Source organism: Oryctolagus cuniculus, chromosome 4 (assembly GCF_964237555.1).
Source record: "Oryctolagus cuniculus chromosome 4, mOryCun1.1, whole genome shotgun sequence".
Lineage (NCBI taxonomy): Eukaryota > Metazoa > Chordata > Mammalia > Lagomorpha > Leporidae > Oryctolagus > Oryctolagus cuniculus.
In genome coordinates, this window is record NC_091435.1 from 131,540,011 (window position 1) to 131,560,947 (window position 20,937).

General features: G+C 42.3%; 1 protein-coding gene and 1 long non-coding RNA gene across 15 annotated transcripts in view; one reads left to right on the forward strand and one right to left on the reverse strand.

Moving 5' to 3' along the window:
- The window catches only part of RNF13 (ring finger protein 13), a 198,807-nt gene that overhangs the window by 72,154 nt on the left and 105,716 nt on the right, over nucleotides 1–20,937 (reverse strand). The gene's annotated exons all lie outside the window — the stretch shown is intronic.
- Nucleotides 13,151–13,786, forward strand: LOC138849372 (uncharacterized). The gene is made up of 2 exons (XR_011388145.1): nucleotides 13,151–13,288; nucleotides 13,687–13,786. It is a non-coding gene; the product is annotated as an uncharacterized lncRNA (long non-coding RNA).

Below are 20,937 nucleotides of genomic sequence, written 5' to 3' on the forward strand. Positions count from 1 at the left end.
AACTATAAAATTCATGTCAGTCAAATTAAATTACATTTTGAATGAAGCACCAGCTGGTATTTTTAAGAACACATGAGGTAGAAATAAAACTTAAAGCATTTAGTAATCATGTGCAAGGTTTTGCATTCATAAAATGCAACCTGAAACACATGGTGTCACATAGAGGCAAAGAACTCAAAGAACACAACTGATCAAAAAGATAGGGTAAGTGTCGAAGAGATTACACAAATAAGACCAGTGTAAGCAAATAATGAAAGATAGAATCAAAAGGGAGAGAATGATCCTGCGGGGGAAGCAGGACACACAGCAGACTCATAGAATGGCAAATGCCCAAAACAGCACTCCTGCCTCAGAATCAACCCTTGGGACATTCGGATCTGACTAAAAGGTCCATGAGAGTCTCGCAGGCATGGAAAGCCATGACACGGTGGCAAAAAACAATCTAAATGAAGGATCCTGGTGAACAACACCCCAGCAGAAGGATCAGGCCATCAAGGAGAGAGGCGCCTTTTTCTGAAGGGAGGAAGGAACCTCCACTGTGATACAGCCTTGACTAAACAAATTCAGAGTTGGTGAACTCAAGGGGCTTCCATAGCCTAGACAGCTCATAGCAAGAGTCTCGGGTGATTGCTGACATCATAAATAAGAGTGCCAATTGTTAAATCAACAACGGGAGTCACTGGGTTCATGCTCCCCACGCAGGATCTCTGTCCTTAATATGTTTAACTATGAAACTCAAAAACAACACTACTAGTCGAACAATACCCTATACCTGGTTCGGTTGTGTGAGTGCAACCTGTTGAAATCCCTGCTTAGTATATACTAAGTTGATCTTCAGTATATGAAGGTAATTGAAAATGAAACATGATGAAGGGCGGGATGGGAGAGGGAGTGGGTGAGGGGAGGGCCACGGGAGGGAGGGAGGTTGGGGGGGAAGCCACAACAATACAAAAGATGCATTTTATATTCTACTTAAAACTATTGGTTGAACTCTGTAATTAATACACAATTACTCTTAGGTGTTTAATTAATGCTATAACTAGTACTCAAATAGTATTTTACACTTTGTGTTTCTGTGTGGGAGCAAAATGTGGAAATCTTTACTTAACATACGCTAAATTGATCTTCTGTATATAAAGATAATTGAAAATTAATCATGATGTGAAGGGGAAGGGGTGAGGGAGTGGGAGAGGGGAGCGTTGTGGGTGGGAGGGAAGATATCGGGGGGGAGGAGGCTATTGTGGTCCATAAGCTGTACTTTGGAATTTATGCTCATTAAATAAAAAAAAAAAAGAAAAAAAAATAACTCAAAGATTCACGAATAAAGAGCATGCACAGTGAACAAACCTAGATCCAAAACAGCTATCAAAATTGAAAATTGCATCAAAAAGTCTCCTGAATGTATTGTCAATCTGCCTTCTTCTTTTTTTTTTTTTTTAAGATTTATTTATTTGAGAGGAAGCGTTACAGACAGAGCAAAGAAGAGACAGAGAAAGGTCTTCCATCCTCTGCTTAACTCCCCAAATGGCTACAACAGAGGGAGCTTAACAGAGAGCTAGATCAGAAACGGAGCAGCCCAGACTCAAATCGGTACCCATATGGGATGCAGGCGCTGCAGACTGTGGTTTAACCTGTGGTGCTATAGCACCAGCCCCCACCACTCTGCCTTCTAAAGGAGACTGATACTAAGAGCTATTAGCTCAAATTGTGGTGAGTGTCCTGAATATTTTACTGTAATCAACACATCAGATATAACTAAATTATGAAGACCAGTTGGCACCTAACCAAAAATTCTAAAGAAACATAGAGCTCAATTTCTTATTGTTATAAATAAACCATATCTTAGAAGATAGCAGACTGCTAATAGAAGAGTTGTCAAAAGACAGGTTCTAAAAGAAACCCTGGAAATGACACAGTAGTTCATCTTATTTCTCAATTGAACAAACTGATAATACTCAATGTATTACTCATGTAATAAAACATGCCTTCTAAGAGGAAGTGATTGCACCTCAAGAAAATCATGAATAGAGATTTCTAAAGGACGAATAGGAATGATTATTTGGAGAAACTATTGATAGTGTGAATATACAAAGGATCTAGACCAAAGACTTTATGAATAAAAGAGACTTTTCTGTGCTAGTAATATATATTAATATAAACATATATATATATGACTTCTAATAACAACTCTACAACATATATTTTCAATATTTTTTAAGAAATGAAGACAGACAGATAACTGAACCTAAGTCATACTTAGGCAGATTGAAATGTGAAACTTCATCTGGTTAGAAAAGAAAAGGATTTTCCAATGCATCCAGGTAAGCCCCACCAGGACTACCAAGCTTACTCAACCCTTTATAAATGTCTGCAAAGAGAAACTGAACTGAGGGAACATCAAAACCTAGATCACATTAATCTTAAAATCTTGAGGGCAGTGCTGGTGCTGTTGCGTAGCAGGTAAAGCCGCTGCCTGCAGCACCAGCATCCCATATGGGCACCAGTTCAAGTCCCGGCTGCTCCACTTCCAACCCAGCTCTCTGCTATGGCCCAGAGAAGCAGTAGAAGATGGCCTAAGATGGGAAGAAGCTCCTGGCACCTGAATTTGGATTGTACAGCTCCAGCTGTTGAGGCAGTGAACCAGTGGATGGAAGACCTCTCTCTGCCTCTCCTCTCTCTGTGTAACTCTGCCTTTCAAATAAATAAATAAATCTTTAAAAAAAATCTTGAGGGCAAAATAACACATATAAAAAAACAGCATAAACCAAGAACAAACATGCTAAAATATTGGGGTAGAATTAATAAAAACTTAGAGGGGAGAAAAGTTGTGGGGTGAGCTATGACAGATGTTATGGTACTTGAATTATACCTCAATGAGAAGAAATTTTGGTTATCAGTGGAAAGAATTGAGTGAATTTTTTCATATGAGAAGATGACAATAGCAAGACAAATTGTATCTTTAAAGATAAAGTTAAAACAAAACACATGAGTTACCTGATTAAAGAGAGCTACTGAAAGGTGAACAGCAGAGGAGTTCAAAGTACAGAATTGGTCTGCCTGGATTCAAATCTTGCTTCTGTCAATACAAGCTGTATTAACTCAGGCAAGTAACTTAATTTCTATAAAACTAATATAATGATACACCTGACATAAAGGGCTGTTCTGAGAATTAAATAATTTAGTATATTTTTAAAGCATGCAAAAACAGTGCTTAGACAGTCCCCGGCACATGAGAAGTAAAATCACTGTCATTGCTATTTTTCTCACTGCTCTACAAGAGGTGAGGAGAGATACTGGGAAGAAGGTACAGATTATGTAGTACTTTGAAGGCAACTCAGAAAAGCAGATTTAGAGTGTATAGCAGATGACTGGTGTTGTGGCGTAGTATGTAAAGATGCTGTCTGCAGTGCCAGCATCCCATATGGGTGCTGATTGGAGTCCCAGCTATTCTACTTCCAATCTAGCTGCCTGGATGGCCCAAGTCCTTGGGCCCCTGCACCCCTGTGGGAGACCCAGAGGAAACTCCTGGATCCCGGCTTCAGATTGGCTCAGCTCTGGCCACTGCAGCCATTTGAGGAGTGAACCAGCAGATGGAAGACCTCTCTCTGTTTTTCTCTCTCTCTCTTTCTCTCTGCATCTGCCTCTCTGTAACTCTGCCTTTCAAATAAAATAAATAAATCTTAAAGAAAAAAAAAGTGTATAGCAGGTGCCTGGATAAGGGATTGAACTATTTAAAATAATGTTTTTAAACGATTTGATAATGGCTAGACTGAATTGAAGAGGAGGGTCTAAAGACTTGGAAGCTGTTAAGACAGGCAATGGCCAGCGCTGTGGCTCAATAGGCTAATCCTCCACCTTGCAGCGCCGGCACCCCGGGTTCTAGTCCTGGTCAGGGCACCGGATTCTGTTCGGGTTGCCCCTCTTCCAGGCCAGCTCTCTACTGTGGCCCGGTAGTGCAGTGGAGGATGGCCCAAGTGCTTGGGCCCTGCACCCACATGGGAGACCAGGAGAAGCACCTGGCTCCTGGTTTCGTTGGAGGGTGAACCAACGGCAAAAGGAAGACCTTTCTCTCTGTCTCTCTCTCTCTCTCGCTGTCCACTCTGCCTGTCAAAAAAAAATTTTTTTTTAATTAAAAAAAAAGGCAATGATAGGATAGAACACTCTTTGATTGTTCTTCATAGCCAATTTTTGACAAAAATTGATGAAAGTTGAGGAATGACTTTGACCAAAACTTGGAAAACTGAGAAAACAGTTTGCTTTGATAGGGAAGCAGCAGGTCCTGGCATCAAGCACACTAAATTAGGTGGCAAGGTTTCCTTAGGTAGGTAAACCCACAACAAGGACTTGAGACCAAAATTTAAGATATTTTCAGCAAATTAATTCATTTATTCAGTCAACAAATATTTGGAAAACATCTAGTTACATTATTAAAAACAAACATCTAAGCCGGCGCCGCGGCTCACTAGGCTAATCCTCCGCCTTGCGGCACCGGCACACCAGGTTCTAGTCCCGGCCGGGGCGCCGGATTCTGTCCCAATTGCCCCTCTTCCAGGCCAGCTCTCTGCTGTGGCCAGGGAGGATGGCCCAAGTGCTTGGGCCCTGCACCCCATGGGAGACCAGGATAAGTACCTGGCTCCTGCCATCGGATCAGCGCCGTGTGCTGGCCACAGCGTGCCAGCTGCGGCGGCCATTGGAGGGTGAACCAACAGCAAAAAGGAAGACCTTTCTCTCTCTCTCTCTCTCTCTCTCTCTCTCACTGTCCACTCTGCCTGTCAAAAAAAAAAAAAAAAACTTCTAATAAAATATAGTCCATATTTTCACATTTTATATAGTTTTCAATTTTACTTTAAAATAGTTTAAGACAAAACACTTGCAGGGGTCGGGGGGACAGGCGGTGTTGCATAGTGGGTTAAGCCGCTGCCTGCAATGCCAGCATCCCATATCTGAGCACTGGTTTGGGTCCCACTGCTCTACTTCGGATCCAACTCCCTGCTAATGTGCTTGGGAAAGCAGCAGAAGATGGCCCAAGTGCTTGGGCCCCTGCCACTCACCTGGGAGTTTGGAATAGAGTTCCAGGCTCCTGATTTTGACCTGGCCCACCAGACCATTGCAGCCATGTGTAGAGTGAACCAGCAAAACAAAGACTTCATTCTATCTCTCTCTCTCCCTCTCACTCTGTACTTCTGCCTTTCAATAAATAAACCTTAAATCCTATTTCACTCACAGATAAATGGAAATCACAACACTCGAAAACTAAATTTATAATTATTTATATTTTAGAATATTCCCTTAAATTAATCAAAGGTCATTATATTTCATGCTTCATGGTACAACTACTAGAAAACTAAGCCTGTTGCTACCCTGAAAGACAGATCTGATAAAACATTTGTACCATTTTTGAATGTCAGATTTTATGTTCTTTGAAGAAAGGAATATTTTAAATGAGATTTATTTATTTATTTGAAACACAGAGTAGGTATGTGTGTGTGTGTGTGAAAAAAAAGAGAGAGAGAGATCTTCCATCCGTTGGTTCACTCCCCAAATGGCCACAATGGCCAGGGCTGGGCCAAGTCAAAGTCAGGAGCCTGGAACTCCATCTGGCCCACCTTCTGCTACTTTCTCTGGTGCATTAGAAGGGTGCAGAGCGGCCAGGACTCAAACCAGCTCTCATATGGGATGCAGTCTTGCAGGTGGCAACTTAACCTCATGTACCACAATGTGGCCCAGAAAAAAAGAACAATTTTATTTGTATATATCTCAAGCCTAGGAGAACACCTTTTACATAAATATTTGTTTAACCTAAACTGCAACTAAGATAATGGTTAATAAATAGTTAATAGAAGCCGGCGCCGTGGCTCACTAGGCTAATCCTCCACCTTGCGGCGCCGGCACACCGGGTTCTAGTCCCGGTTGGGGCGCCGGATTCTGTCCCGGTTGCCCCTCTTCCAGGCCAGCTCTCTGCTATGGCCAGGGAGTGCAGTGGAGGATGGCCCAGGTGCTTGGGCCCTGCACCCCGTGGGAGACCAGGAAAAAGCACCTGGATCCTGGCTCCTGCCATCGGATCAGCGCGGTGCGCCGGCTGCAGCGGCGGCCATTGGAGGGTGAACCAACGGCAAAAGGAAGACCTTTCTCTCTCTGTCTCTCTCTCTCACTGTCCACTCTGCCTGTCAAAAATTTAAAAAAAAAAAAATAAATAGTTAATAGATAATAATGGTTAATCTACCAAGATGTAAACCACAAAAATGAAATTTCCTTACATCTATTTTTTAGTTCCCCTTACACACACACACACACACACACACACAAATTTTACTTTAGTCATTGCAGGTAAAAATATCTCTCACATATTTTTTGCTTTTTCCCAGCTTTTCCAAATAAAGGGCACCAAATATGATCTCACACCTTTCAGTTACTTGGGCCATTATGAACGTGCTTCAACCATAGGGGGTGGTTTTTCTCTGTAATATGAAGAGTCAAATGGTAGCTCCTCCTTCTCTGTGCATAACACTAGTAGCCTACGACCAGTCTGCCCCCACCTTTATAGTCTTTGTTCTAGTAGAGAAACAGAATTAAAATTAGTAAGAACTCTGATTTAAAAAAAAAATTAAATGTAGGGCAATTCTGAGAAAAACTGTCAGAAAAAGTACACGGTTTTAACGTGAACACTTTGTGACATATGTTATGATAGCACAAAGACATGTCCACCCTTTTATTTGAAGTGATGTTCTGAGGGAGTTATCTTCTGAGCAGAGACACGTTACTAGTGCACATGTTGACTTAGGCTTAGAGATAAGTCAAATTTATTTATTTTGTTGGGAAATATTTTGGGTAGGGCTGGTAAATAGCTTCTGTGTTGTACGAGAAACCATACTTATTTGTTTCAAGGATACCAGAAAATAGAAACCACAATGCTTGAAACTTTAAAAAAATCTTAATACTAGGGGCCAGCATTGTGGTGTAGTGGGGTTAAGCTGCTGCTTGCAATGCCAGCATCCCATATGGATGCTGATTCATGTCCTGGCTGCTCCACTTCTGATCCAGCTCCCTGCTAATGGCCTGGGAAAGGCAGCAGAAGATGATCCAGGTACTTGGGCCCCTCCTACCCTTGTGGGAGACCCAGAAGAAGCTCCTGGCCATTGCAGCCATCTGGAGAGTGAACCAGCAGATGCAAGATCTCTCTCTTTCTCTCCCTCTCTATCTCTGGAACTCTGTCTTTTAATAAATGAATACATCTTTAAACATCTTATGCTATGTTCCAGTGACATCATTTTCAAGTCAATCTGTAACACTTGTGTTGGGGCAATTTTTAAATATTGGGAGATACAATTTAAAATTAAAACTACAAATGAAAAGCAATTTTAAAATATAGAAATGCATGGACAAAAAGCATACTTTAGTGACCCCTTCAGCTTTCTTTGATACAAAGAAAGGTTAGCATAAATCAGTACTTTTCAAACTGTAAGTCATGATCTATTCCTGGGTAGTAAAATCATTGAGTGTGCTCAACTGAAATCTATTTTTTAACAAAAAGAATTTCATTTACTAAAGTATTATAGGCAGTGTAGCAAAGTACTGCTTCATGAAACTTTGCTTTAGGGCTATGGGATATATACATACTGGGACATGAGAAAATAAATCTCTAACCGTGGAAGCCAGTGAGTAAAGTTTGAAATCCACTCACAGAAATATTTCTTAATGTTCTGCAGGGTGCCTGCAACCATAAACGAGATTGATATCTTTTCTACTATTGCAATCATTATGTTCTGCAACACACCACCACAAAATTAAAGTCATTAGCTTACAAGTCTTTGAATGTGGCTGCTTTCAAAAAAGTTTAATATTGTGTGTGTGTAGAATTAGCACTAAATACAATTTAGAAAATAAAATTAATTTTAATAAAATGAAATTAAAATAATCCTTTTCACCAGTGCCATTAAGAAAACTGAATAATCTTTATATGCAATTATTTCTCATGTTTGCTATTAGTTTGAAGTAAAACTGCCTTAAAAAAGAAAAGCCTTTGCTTTGTAATAAAGTACACCAGTTAAAACTAGACTAGTTAAAAGTTGCCTAAATATTATACTATTAAAATTGAAACTTAAGTCTCAAAAGGGTATTCATGGCCGGCACCACAGCTCACTAAGCTAATCCTCCGCCTGCAGCACCGGCACCCCAGGTTCTAGTCCCAGTTGGGGAGCTGGATTCTGTCCCAGTTACCCCTCTTCCAGTCCAGCTCTCTGCTGTGGCCTGGGAGTGCAGTGGAGGATGGCCCAGGTCCTTGGGCCCCATACCTGCATGGGAGACCAGGAGGAAGCACCTGGCTCCTGGCTTTGGATAGGCTCAGCGCACCGGCCGCAATGCGCCAGCCACAACACAAGGGCCATAACAGCCATAACACGAGGGCCATAGCGGCCATTTGGGGGGTGAACCAACAAAAGGAAGACCTTTCTCTCTGTCTCTCTCTCTCTCACTGTCTAACTCTGCCTGTCCAAAAAAAAAAAAAAAAAGGAGGGGGGTATTCACAAAATACAAATATTCCCTGCTTATCTATATATTAAAATGTGTATCAAAGAAGATGGCAGAATAGGGAGAGAGCTTACTGCTCTAGTGTAGGAAAAGATAGTTTAAAAAACATTAAGAGTGTAATTTTAGGGAAGAGTTAGGGAGAAAACAGTACAGGAAACTCCACCCAAATTAGAGGGACATTGTGGTTCTATGTGGAGGGTGTGGACACGCATGACTCAGGACCCCAGCAGCCGAGAGCCTCAGCACCAGGTTTGGAGAATGAGATGAGACCAGACTGCAGCAGCCCAAGCCACTGGCAATAAAGCTGTGGGAAAAGCCTGATGTAAGTCTGGCTTGGAGCCCTGTGGGGGACAGTATAACTGCCAACCTAGAAGGAAAAAAGGGGTGGCATGTTTCTCTCTCCCCAATCACAAGGCACCAATGTCCTGTAACTAGAAGAGGGCAGGCGGGTGCCATTTTGGACATATGTAAGAGTTGTACCAGCCTGTGTCTGCGAGCCCAGCAACCAGCCAAGAGCAGAGGCCTCAGTCTGGCTGGAGGAACTGACAGGGAACTGAGTGCTCATGACTGTGGGAGCCTTGTGTGTCGTGACCGTGAAAACACTGTGGCTGCTTGGGAGGGTACAGAGTGTGTCTGGGACTACAGGTAGTCACTGTGGGCAGCTCCAAACACTCAGGGCTTCCTGATTCCCTGGGGAGGGCCACTGCTGCAGGATCTGTGCTCATACCAAGGACTGCATGGATCCTTTGTGTGGTTCTTGTGGCAGCGTGGATGAATACTGTATGCACTGGAGCTAGTGCCCAGGCATTTGTCTCCTGGGAAAGGAAGTGAGGGTGAGACTATGCCAACAGAGCTGAACAAACAACCCCTATGATTAAAAAAAAAAAAGTAAGATTTACCATGCCAAGTTTGAGAGTCACTGTGGATACTCCTCTCACCTTGAAGCACTTAACAGAGCTCCCTGGCCACACCCAGCACACACTTCAGAGTACTCACTGAAGGAGAAGACACTCTACTAATCCACAGAGGCATTGTCCAAAGATAAAAGCCACTGTAGGGAAAAAAATAAACTAACAAGTACCTCCACAAATGCCTAAAAGTAAATGGAACAATTCAAGAAACAAGAATAAGGAAGACAACATGACACCCCCAAAGGAATGCAACACTTTAATGCTAGAATGTGAAAATGAAGATATTGAAAAAATGCCAGAAACAGAATTCAAAAAACTGATGGTAGGATTACATAAAAGTAATCAGGAGCAAATCCATGATCTAAAGAAATCTGTACATGACATGAAAGAAAATTTTTCTCATGAAATGGGGATTTTAAAGAGAAATCAAAATGAAATTTTGGAAATGAAGAATGCAATAGAATAAATAAAAAATGTGGTAGAAAGCCTTAACAACAGAATTGGTAAGGCAGAAGAAAATATATCTGAGTTAGAAGACAAATGTCTGGACATTTTATAATCAGCATCCCCCCAACAAAAAAAAAAAAAAGAAGAAGAAGAAATTAGAAAACAAAAAAACACTGTTGGAGATCTATGGGATACCACCGAAGGACTTAGCAGTTCCTGAAAGTGTGGAAAGAGAGAAAGGATTAGAAGGCCTTTTTAGTGAAATAATTACAGAAAACTTCTCCAATTTGGAGAAAGAAAGGGGCATCCAAGTACAAGAAGCACATAAAACTCTTAATAGACATGACCAGAAAAGATCTTCACCATGACACACTGTAATCAAATCCTCCACAGTAAAACATAAAGAAAAGATTCTAAAATGTGCTTACTTGCAGAGGATCTCCAATTAGACTCACAATAGACTTCTCATCAGAAATCCTACAGGCTAGAAGAAAATGGCGAGATATAGTCCAAGTCTTCAGAAAAATAAAAATTGCCAATGCAAAATACTATACCTTGCAAAGCTCTCATTTATGAATGAAGGTGAAATAAAGACCTTCTATAACAAACAAAAATTGAAAGAATTTGTTGTCGCTCCCCGTCTTCGTGGGGGAACGACACAGGACCCTGCGCTGTTCTTTCGTCTGCTCGGCCTTCCCCGGGTTTGCTGCTGGTTCTTCCCGGGTTGGCTACTATCCCTTCCACCTCCGTGGAAGGGCAGTTCCCCCTGGCCGCATTCCCCACTTCCACAGGGGAGCGGCACACCGCCGGCTGGTTCTCTCGGGGGCTGCACAGGTTCCCTTAGATGTTCCCCATAGATGTTCCTCGTGCATGCCGTCTCTCTCCTCCTTTATAGTCCTCCTCCGCCAATCCCAACTCGGCTGCCCACACGCCGAGTACGCTGCTCTCCTCCAATCAGGAGCAAGTCCTACAGTTAATTGGTTGAACTGGAGGCAGCTGTGCGGAAGCTGTTTACTTCTCTCCCAGCGCCATATTGTGGGAGAGCAGATGCATAGAATAAGTCTTAATTCGAGTAACTTAGTCTAGTCCGGATTGCTCCCCACAGATCCCCCTTTCTTTTTATTTTTTAGCGTTGATACGCGCCTGTCTTCGGTGTCCCGCGGCACACACTCTGCTCTACTTGCTAGAGTTGCCACAGGCTCTTACAAGTCCTATCAATCAGGAAAACCGAATCCGGGTCCTCTCTTCGCCATTGTGAGGAGGTTTTTAGGCGCTGATGCGTGCCTGTGTTCGGTGCCCTGCAGCGCATGCTCTGCTCTGCCTGCAGGGGACTTACAAGACCTATCAGGCAAACCGAATCCAAGCCTTCTCATTGCCTTATTGTGGGGGAGACTTATTAGTGTTGGTTCGTGCCTATCTTCGGTGACCTGCAGCTCATACTCTGGTCGAGCTGCTTGCTGGCGCTTACCGCCTTAAATCAGGCAGACCGAATCCAAGCCTCCTAATTGTTGCATTGTGGGGAAGCCTTTCTGATGTTAATTCGTGCCTGTCTTCGGTGACCTGCGGCGCATAAGCTGCTAGCTGCCCGCAGGTGCTCATCGCCTCCCTTGATTAGGCAGACCGAATCCAAGCTCTCACATTGCAGTGTTGTAGGGAGGCCTTTTTATTTCTCTATTTCTCTATCTCCGGGCATTCCTATTTCTCCCATTTTACTTCTATCTTCCAGCATTCCTATTTTTCTCACTTTACTTCTAAACTTCTGTTTCTCCTATCCCCGCAGCTTCCCGGCACCTCGCCCCGCCGGCGGGTTCCCGGCTCTGCGCCGCTTCAGCCCGCGCGCCTCTCTCATCTGCGCAGCTTCCCGGCTTTGCGCGGCTCGGCTTCGCGCGCTCCGCGGTCTCCACGCTTAACCCTTTCGCGTCTGAACCACGGCCTACGCCAGCGTTCCCTATCTATTCACGCCCCGTGCTCTCTCTGCACGCGGCGGCTTCCGCGAGTAACACAGCGTAGCTTGCGTCTCCACCACTAGCATTCAATCCAAGTTCCCCGGGCTAGCCTGGCGAATTCAACCCAGCGTACGTCTCCGCCCCACGGTTTGGCTTCCCGTCCTTTGCTCCCCGGGCTAATCAGACGGATCCCAACCAGGCTCACGTTTCAGCTTCTGGTTTCAACTTTTCGCCCCCTATTCCCGGGCTAACTTGAGAATCCCAAAGTGGCTTTCGTATCCGCCTCGGCCTGCCCCCCGCGGCTTCAATTTCCCTAACATTTTTCTCTACCCGGTATGTTTCCCCAAGCTTTCCTCCAACAATACTCCTCCCTCATTTCTCCTGGCCTCTCCCCACAGTCCGCGTCCGAGTCTGTTTGTTCTAGCTTTCACTTTCGCTTTCGACCTTAGAGATTTCTCCCAGCTTCCCCCCGTAGTCCGTATCCGAGTCTATGCCTAGGCTTTCAATAGCTTCTTCCGGCACCTTTTTCGTCCGGCTTTTCCCTAGGCTGTTTGCTAGTCTCTCTCTCCGGTATTTTCCCAGCTCTTCCCGTTTCTTCCCTCCTAAGTTTCATATCCGTCCTAAGTTTCCTATCCGAGCTAGGTTTCCTATCCGAGTCACGGCACCATTATGTCGCTCCTCGTCTTCGTGGAGGAACGACACAGGACCCTGCGCTGTTCTTTCGTCTGCTCGGCCTTCCCCGGGTTTGCTGCTGGTTCTTCCCGGGTTGGCTACTATCCCTTCCACCTCCGTGGAAGGGCAGTTCCCCCTGGCCGCATTCCCCACTTCCACAGGGGAGCGGCACACCGCCGGCTGGTTCTCTCGGGGGCTGCACGGGTTCCCTTAGATGTTCCCCATAGATGTTCCTCGTGCATGCCGTCTCTCTCCTCCTTTATAGTCCTCCTCCGCCAATCCCAACTCGGCTGCCCACACGCCGAGTACGCTGCTCTCCTCCAATCAGGAGCAAGTCCTACAGTTAATTGGTTGAACTGGAGGCAGCTGTGCGGAAGCTGTTTACTTCTCTCCCAGCGCCATATTGTGGGAGAGCAGATGCATAGAATAAGTCTTAATCCGAGTAACTTAGTCTAGTCCGGATTGCTCCCCACAATTTGTCAACACTCATTCAGCCTTACAAAAGATGTTTAAGGATGTGCTATACACAGAAACACAGAAACACGGTCATCACTATGAAAGAAGGTAAAGGCAAAAAAATCTCCCAGTAACAGTACAAAGGAAATCCAAAGTAAACAACAGAAATATTTATGGAAAAACAGCAGGGCCAACTTGTTAGTTATCAATAGTCACCTTAAATGTAAATGGCTTCAACTCATCAACTAAAAGATACAGACTGGCTGAATGGGAAAGAAAAAAACATCTATTTGCTACCTACGAGAAACTCTTCTCACCAACAAAGATACAGTCAGACTGAAAGTGAAAGGATGGAAAAGATATCCTATGCTAACAGAAACCAAAAAAGAGCTAATATCAGACAAAACAGACTTTAACACAAAAACTCTTAAGAGACAAAGAAGTGCACTATATAATGATTAAGGGATCAATTCAACAGGAAGATGTGACTATAATAAATGTATATGCACCTAGTTACAAGGCATCTGGCTATTTAAAAGAAATGTTAATGGATCCAAAGGGAGATATAGACCTTCATACAATAGTAATGGGGGACTTCAATACCCCATTTTTAGCAATGAACAGATCAACCAGACAGAAAATCAGCAAGTAAACAGCAGATTTAATCGACACTATAGACCAAATGGAACTAACAGAAATCTACAAAATTTTTCATTGTAAAGTTGCAGAATACACATTCTTCCCACCAGTGCATGGAACTTTCTCTAGGATAGACCACAAGTCAGGCCATAAAACAAGTCTCATCAAATTAAAAAAAAAAAATCAAAATCATACCATGCATCTTCTCTAATCACAATTGAATGAAGCTGGAAGTCAACAACTTAAGAATCTCCAGAACATATGCAAACACATGGAGACTGAATAACATGCTCCTGAATAAACAGAGGATCATAGAAAACATCAAAAGAGAAATCAAAAAACTGTTGAGGAACAGATTTTTTTTTCATACTATTTGTTGAACTCTTTACTTATTATAGAGTTAATCTTCTATGTATAAAGTTAACTGAAAATAAATCTTAGTAAAAATAAGAATGGGAATAGGAGAGGAAGAAGGAAGAAGGATGGGAGATAGGTGGGAGGGTGGATATGATGTGAAGAATCACTATCACTATGCTCCTAAAGTTATATTTATGAAATGCATAAAGTTTGAATACCTTAAATAAAAGGTTTCTGGGGGGAAATGTATATCAAAATGAAAGTGCTTATAAATTTTTGGTACTGATCTGACTCATTCCAATCAAATCTTAATTATTCCTTATACTAACATAGCAAATGTTCCATTTCAATCCACCCACCACTGAAAATAAAGCTTTTGGAAGAATTTGTGCAACAAAAGGATGACTTTTGGTACTTGCTATCAGCCTGCTAAGAAATTCCCAAATAATGACAGGGAGTCACACCACTATAAAAAGAGCTATGGGGCCAGCATTGTGGTACAGTGAATTAAACCACCACCTACAACACCAGCATCCCATATGGGTGCTGGTTTGTGTCCCAGTTGCTACACCTCCAATCTAGCTCCCTGCTAATAGCCTGGGAAAAGCAGCGGAAGATGGCCCAAATGTTTGGGCCCTTGCCATCCAGATGGGAGACCCAGATGAAGCTCCAGACTCCTGGTTTCAGCCAGTTGCTACAATCTGGGGAGTGAACCTGATGACAGATCTTTGTCTCTAACTCTTTCAAAATAAATAAATAAATAAATAAATAAAGAGAAGTGAAGCGAAGCAAAGCGAAGCTGTGATGGAGCAAGTAGGGGAATTTTGATGCTCAGCACTACCCAGTGACAGTCTCTAAAGATATTTCTGCTTTCCTGCCTGTTGATCATTTCTGGTATTCTAAACAGTATACTGAACGTTCAGTATACTGTACTGCATAAAATACAGCTCTATTCACAAGAAGATAAAATTAGAAAAGATATAGCCATGGAGTTTTAGGCTAGCATCAAGCAAAAGGGAAAGAAAACAGTATTATGATGCCAAAAGAACATATAGTAAAGAAAAAGTACACAGTACTGCTGGGGTTTGCTCTGGGCTTAGCAAAGAATCTTTCCCATTGCAAGTTTTTTGAAACACAAAATGAAAAATGAATAGCTTTAATAATCAATCACTTCATGAACCCTTAACATCACTTTATTTAAAACATATGAAATCGATATAGAAATAGTTAAAAAAGAAAAACTCTCTTACTTTGATGACCAGATGTAGATAATGTAGATACTAGCTTAACATGATCTGTAGATGGAATAAAACCTAAAAGATAAAGTACTACCTGATAACAATGTATTTAATGAAATCTGAGCAATGTACCAGAAGGCAACATGTCTCTCTTATACTGAGCTATGAGTACACAGAAACTCCATTTTACTATTATTTAAATTGCAAATACATGCAATTATTTCTATTGCATATGCTATGTTTCAAAACACTAAAAAGGAAAAAGCCAAAACAAGAAAGAAATCATAGCATACAACATACTGGATGGTTCCGAAGTCTGGTCTCTTCTATCTGGTAGGCTTGAGTTTTGGCAGTCCTAGCAATATGAGACAACTGGAACTTCACTCTGCTATCCAATTTACATTTAGGGACCTCTAAAGATCTCCAGAAAACATGCCCCTATCTTTGCTTCTTAATTTAAGATATATTTATTTGAATGTCAAGAGTTTCAGAAAGAGGGAGGGAGAAAGGAAGGGAGAGAAACAGAGAGAGAGAGAGAGATTGATTGATTGATTGATTCTGCATCCACTGATTCACTCCTCAGATGGCCACGATGCGTCTGGGCCAGGCCCAAGCCAGGAGCCAGGAAATTCATCTGGGTCTCCCATGTGGGTGTCAGTGGCCCAAACATTTGGGTTATCTTCCACTGAATTTCCCAGGCCACTAGCAGAGAGCTGCATTGGAAGTGGAGCAGCCAGGACGTGAATCAGCACGCATATGGGATGCTGGCATTGCAGCTGGTGGCTTTACCTGCTATGCCATGTCAGCTCGATCTTTGCTCCTAAACTTGTCCAGATAACAACCAAAAGAATTCTCCAGAAAACTTACCTTTTTTCCTTCAGAATTGCCAGCACTAAAAAGTAACAACTCAGGGCCAGCACACTGTGGTGTAGTAGGTTAAGCCTCTGCCTGTGGCACTGGCATCGATATGGGTGCCGGTTCGAGTCCTGGCTCCTCCTCTTCTGATACAGCTCCTTGCTATCCTCTGGGAAAGCAGTAAAAGATGGCCCAAGTGCTCTGGCCCCTGTACCTAAATGGGAGACCCGGAAGAAGCTCCTGGATCCTGGCTTTGGATCAGCTCACCTCCGGCTGTTGCAGCCTTTTGTGGAGTGAACCAGTGGACAGATGACCTTTCTGTCTCTCCCTCTCTGTCTATAACTCTACTTCTCAAATAAATAAATAAAATCTTTTTTTTAAAAAAAGAGAGTAATAACTCAACCATCAGCCCAAGCATAAAATACTTCCTCCTCACCTAGATGTCTAACAGAGCAGAAAAACTAAAAGAAAAGGAAAGGAAGAAATGAATGAGAGACTTAGAGAACAGTGATATTGGTATTTCTAAAATTCTAGCTATGATTTTCCTTTTCAGTCCAAAGAAGTAAGAAACTAAAAAGTACAATCTCTTTCAAAGGTGCCCAAAACAATGCAGATGAGAATAGAGCAACAGAGAGGAATCAGATGTGACTGTGAATATTATTAATTTTATCTATAGGATAAAAATTCCTGGGAACATTACAGTAAGGAATAAATAATTGTTGAAATAAAACCCAGAACTTTTGCGTGCAATCCTGCCAATATTAAACCCATTCCCACACTGTCCGTTCTTGCATGCTATTTTAGAATTACCACAGGCCACGTTGGGTAGAGCTATTCCTCAGAAGATAGTAGCAGCTTGAATGACAATTTCACTGTCCTTCATGTTGAGTGACATAAACCATCTTTCCCTTTTTCTAGAGTCTGACTTTCTTCCTTACCAAGGAATTCTGTGTTTATAGTGTATCTAAGTTACAAGAGTATCTTGACTTTAATACATTTCATTGGTTGGGCTCCAAACAAAGCAGAAAGGCTTATAAAAAGTATATGGTTTTAGGGTAAGTATTGTGGCCAACACAGTAAGCTGCCACTCAGGACGCTGGCATTCCATATTGGAGTGTCTGGTTTAAGTTCCAACTACTCCATTTCTGATTCAGTTTTCTGCTAATGTGTACCCTGGGAGTCAGCATGCACAGCAGATGATGGCTCAAATACCTGAGTCCCTGCCACCCACAAGGGAGAACAAGATGGGGTTCCAGATTCCTGGCTTTGGCTTGGCCCAGGCCTGGCTGTTACAGGCGCTGGGAGAGTGAACCAAAGAATGTGAGATCTCTTTCTCTGTCCCTCTGCCTTTCAAATAAATAAATATATTTTTAAGAAGTATATCATTTAGAATTCTGTTATCTATATAGAATGACATACATGTAAAACTTTCATAGCAAAAGAATGTGGGAGAAGCCGGCGCCGTGGTGCACTAAGTTAATCCTCCACCTACAGTGCCAGCATCCCATATGGGCGGCCAGTTCTAGTCCTGGTTGCTCCTCTTCTAGTCCAGCTCTCTGCTGTGGCCCGGGAAAGCATTAGAAGATGGCCCAAGTGCTTGGGCCCCTGTACCCGCATGGGAGACCAGGAGGAAGCATCTGGCTCCTGGCTTGGAATTGGTGCAGCTCCAGCTGTTGCGGCCATTTGGGGAGTGAACCAATGGAAGGAAGACCTTTCTCTCTGTCTGTCTGTCTCTCTCTCTCTCTCTCTCTCTCTCTCTCACTGTATATAACTCTACCTGTCAAATAAATAAATAAATAATCTTTTAAAAAATGTGGGAAACAAATATGTGAATGAAGTTGCTGGTATGACATTGCTTCATTAGGTTACTATAAAGTAAATGCACTTCAATATTTTCCAGGGTTTTTTTCACTGAATATTTTTATTCATTTTATTTATCTGGAAAGGCAAAGAGACAGAGAGACAGACAGACCTCCCTTCTGCTGGTTTACTACCAAATGCCCACAACAGCTAAGGCCAAGCCATGCTGAAACCAGGAGTCAGGAGCTCAATCTGGGTCTCTTATGTGGGTGGCAGGGACCCAACAACCTGACCCATCACCTCCTGCATCCTGAGGTGTACATGAGCAGAAAGTCACAACTGAGAATGAATGGAGCCAGGACTGGAACCCAGGTACTCTGATATGGGAGGTGGGTGTCCTAAATGACATCTTAACCACTACACCAAACAGTGGCTTCTGTTAATTTAACACAGATTAAATGCAAGAATTTTTACCAACTAAAAAAATAGAAGGAAGGAATAAACAAATGAATTAAGGAGCAGAAAGCTGCCCAATTGAACCATGCTGGGAAAGAAATGTTTCCATCCATTGAAAATTCTTTAGTGGAATCTTATAATGTTTCTGAAGCAGATTAATAACAAACACTATAAACTACTTTGCAGGAATGGAGTAAACAGTAAAAAAAAATGATATTAAATGAGATGTGGATGAATGAAGAGTTCAATTTCCACTCAAAGTCATACCTTCTTGCACAGTACTACTGAAACACGTTTAGAATATGTTCTTAGAACACTAAGTAATGTGCTGCTCAGAGCCCAGAAAGGAGATAATGAAAGGTAATCCTAGAAAGAAAAATGAGAGGATTGTAGCAATGTCTCACATGAAAAATTATTTTCTAAAGGATTTATTTATTTTATCTGAGAGGCAGAGAAACTGGGGGTGGGGAGGTGAGAGTGGTAAGAAAGAGCTCTATCACCCACTAGTTCACTACCCAAATGGTCCCAATAGCCTGGGCTAGGCCGGGCTGAAGCCTGGAGACAGGAACTCCATCCAAGTCTCCAATATGGGTGGCAGGGGCCAAAGTACTTAGGCCATCTTCTACTGCTTTCAAGGTGCATTAGCAAGGAGGTAGTTTAGAAGCAGAAGGATTTGAACTGGCATCCCAATATGGAAAGCTGACATTGCAGGTGACAGCTTAAACCACTGTACCGCAACACCAACCCCCTAGACTTACTTTATTATATTGTGGTCATCCAAATAATCTAAAAATAATAAATCAAAAATTATCATAAGACATTTAGATATGAAGGAAAAGGTTTATGGGGTAAATATCTAGATTTAGAAGTACTTCCAAGAGTATTAAGTGAAATAAGAATGAAGCAAATGGAAGATACCAAAGATACTATTTATTCCCTAATCTATTTAACTTTGATTATAAATCCTGAAGCTTTTTTTAAAAAATAGATGATTCTGCAAATATTCATTACTCATCTTCTAAGTGCCATAAAAAGTATTAGGCACTGGAACTATACAATATAGTACATATTTACCCCCAAAAGTTTACAGAAACAGACATGGGATTAAAAAAAGTAACATAGAAAAGAAGTGATCAATTCTACTTCGGAAGAAATCAGGAGAGGTTTCACACAAGAGATACTTAATCTTATATCTAAACTAATGGATTGGGGCTGGCGCTGTGGTGCAATGGGTTAATGCCCTGGCCTGAGGCGCCAGCATCCCATATGGGCACCAGTTCTAGTCCCCACTACTCCTCTTCCAATCCCACTCTCTGCTATGGCCTGGGCCCCTGCACCCACGTGGGAGACCCAGAAGAAGCTCCTGGCTTCAGATTGGTGCAGCTCCAGCTGTTGCAGCCATTTGAGGAGTGAACTAGTGGATGGAAGACCTCTCTCTCTGTCTCTACCTCTCTCTGTAACTCTGTCTTTCAAATAAATAAAATAAATCTTTAAAAAAATAAAATAAAAAATAAACTTACAGCTAATGGAGGAAAGGGGGAAAATTATTGACACTTGGGAGACAGAAGTCCGGTAAAGTAGTGGTTTATATTCCAACTAAGTTTTATAAAAGACATGCAACAAAAAATATCTCTGAAGAGTACCAATACACTCCATGATATCTACAGTCCAGATACACCTCCATTCATGTAAAAAAGGAGGATGGGTAATATCTAAGTTCTTTCAGTATTCCTAGTAACTAGCCTAGATGGCTTTGCCACTGTGTTTTTTTTTTTTTTAAAATGTACAAGACAGTAATAAAATATAGCACACAATGCTGAATAAAACACACATTACACCATTTCTGTTTCCCAAGCTTTGTTAGAGTTCAGTTAAAATACAGTAAGTTGATTACTCATAGAAATTGTTGACTGAGGGCCAGCGCCGTGGCTCACTTGGTTAATCCTCCACCTGCAGCACCAGCATCCCAGATAGGTGCTGGGTTCTAGTCCCGGTTGCTCCTCTTCTAGTCCAGCTCTCTGCTGTGGCCCAGGAGGGCAGTGGAGGATGGCCCAAGTCCTTGGGCCCTGCACCCGCATGGGAGACCAGGAAGAAGCACCTGGCTCCTGGCTTTGGATCAGTGGCCATAGCAGCCATAGCAGCCATTAGGGAAGTGAACCAACGGAAGGAAGACCTTTCTCTCTGTCTCTCTCTCTCTCACTGTCTACAACTCTACCTGTAAAATAAAATAAAAAAAATTGTTGACTGATCATTTTAACCATGTGGTATAAATTCCTTGGACTATAATGATGGACATTTTTTTAAATAAAATTACTCTTTATTTGTTTATAAAAACAAAGAATTACACAGTTATGAATTTTTTTATTTTTTAAAATTTATTTATTTATTTGAAAGTCAGAGTTACATAGAGAGAGAGGGAGAGGGAGAGAGAGAGAGAGAGAGAGAGATAGGTCTTCCTTCTCCATCTACTGGTTTACTACCCAACTGGGTGCAAAGGCTGGAGCTGTGCCGATCCAAAGCCAGAAACCAGGAGCTTCTTCCGGGTCTCCCACGTGGGTGCAGGAGCCCAAGGTCTTGGGCCATCTTCTACTGCTTTCCCAGGCCAAAGCAGAGAACTGGATGGGAAATGGAGCA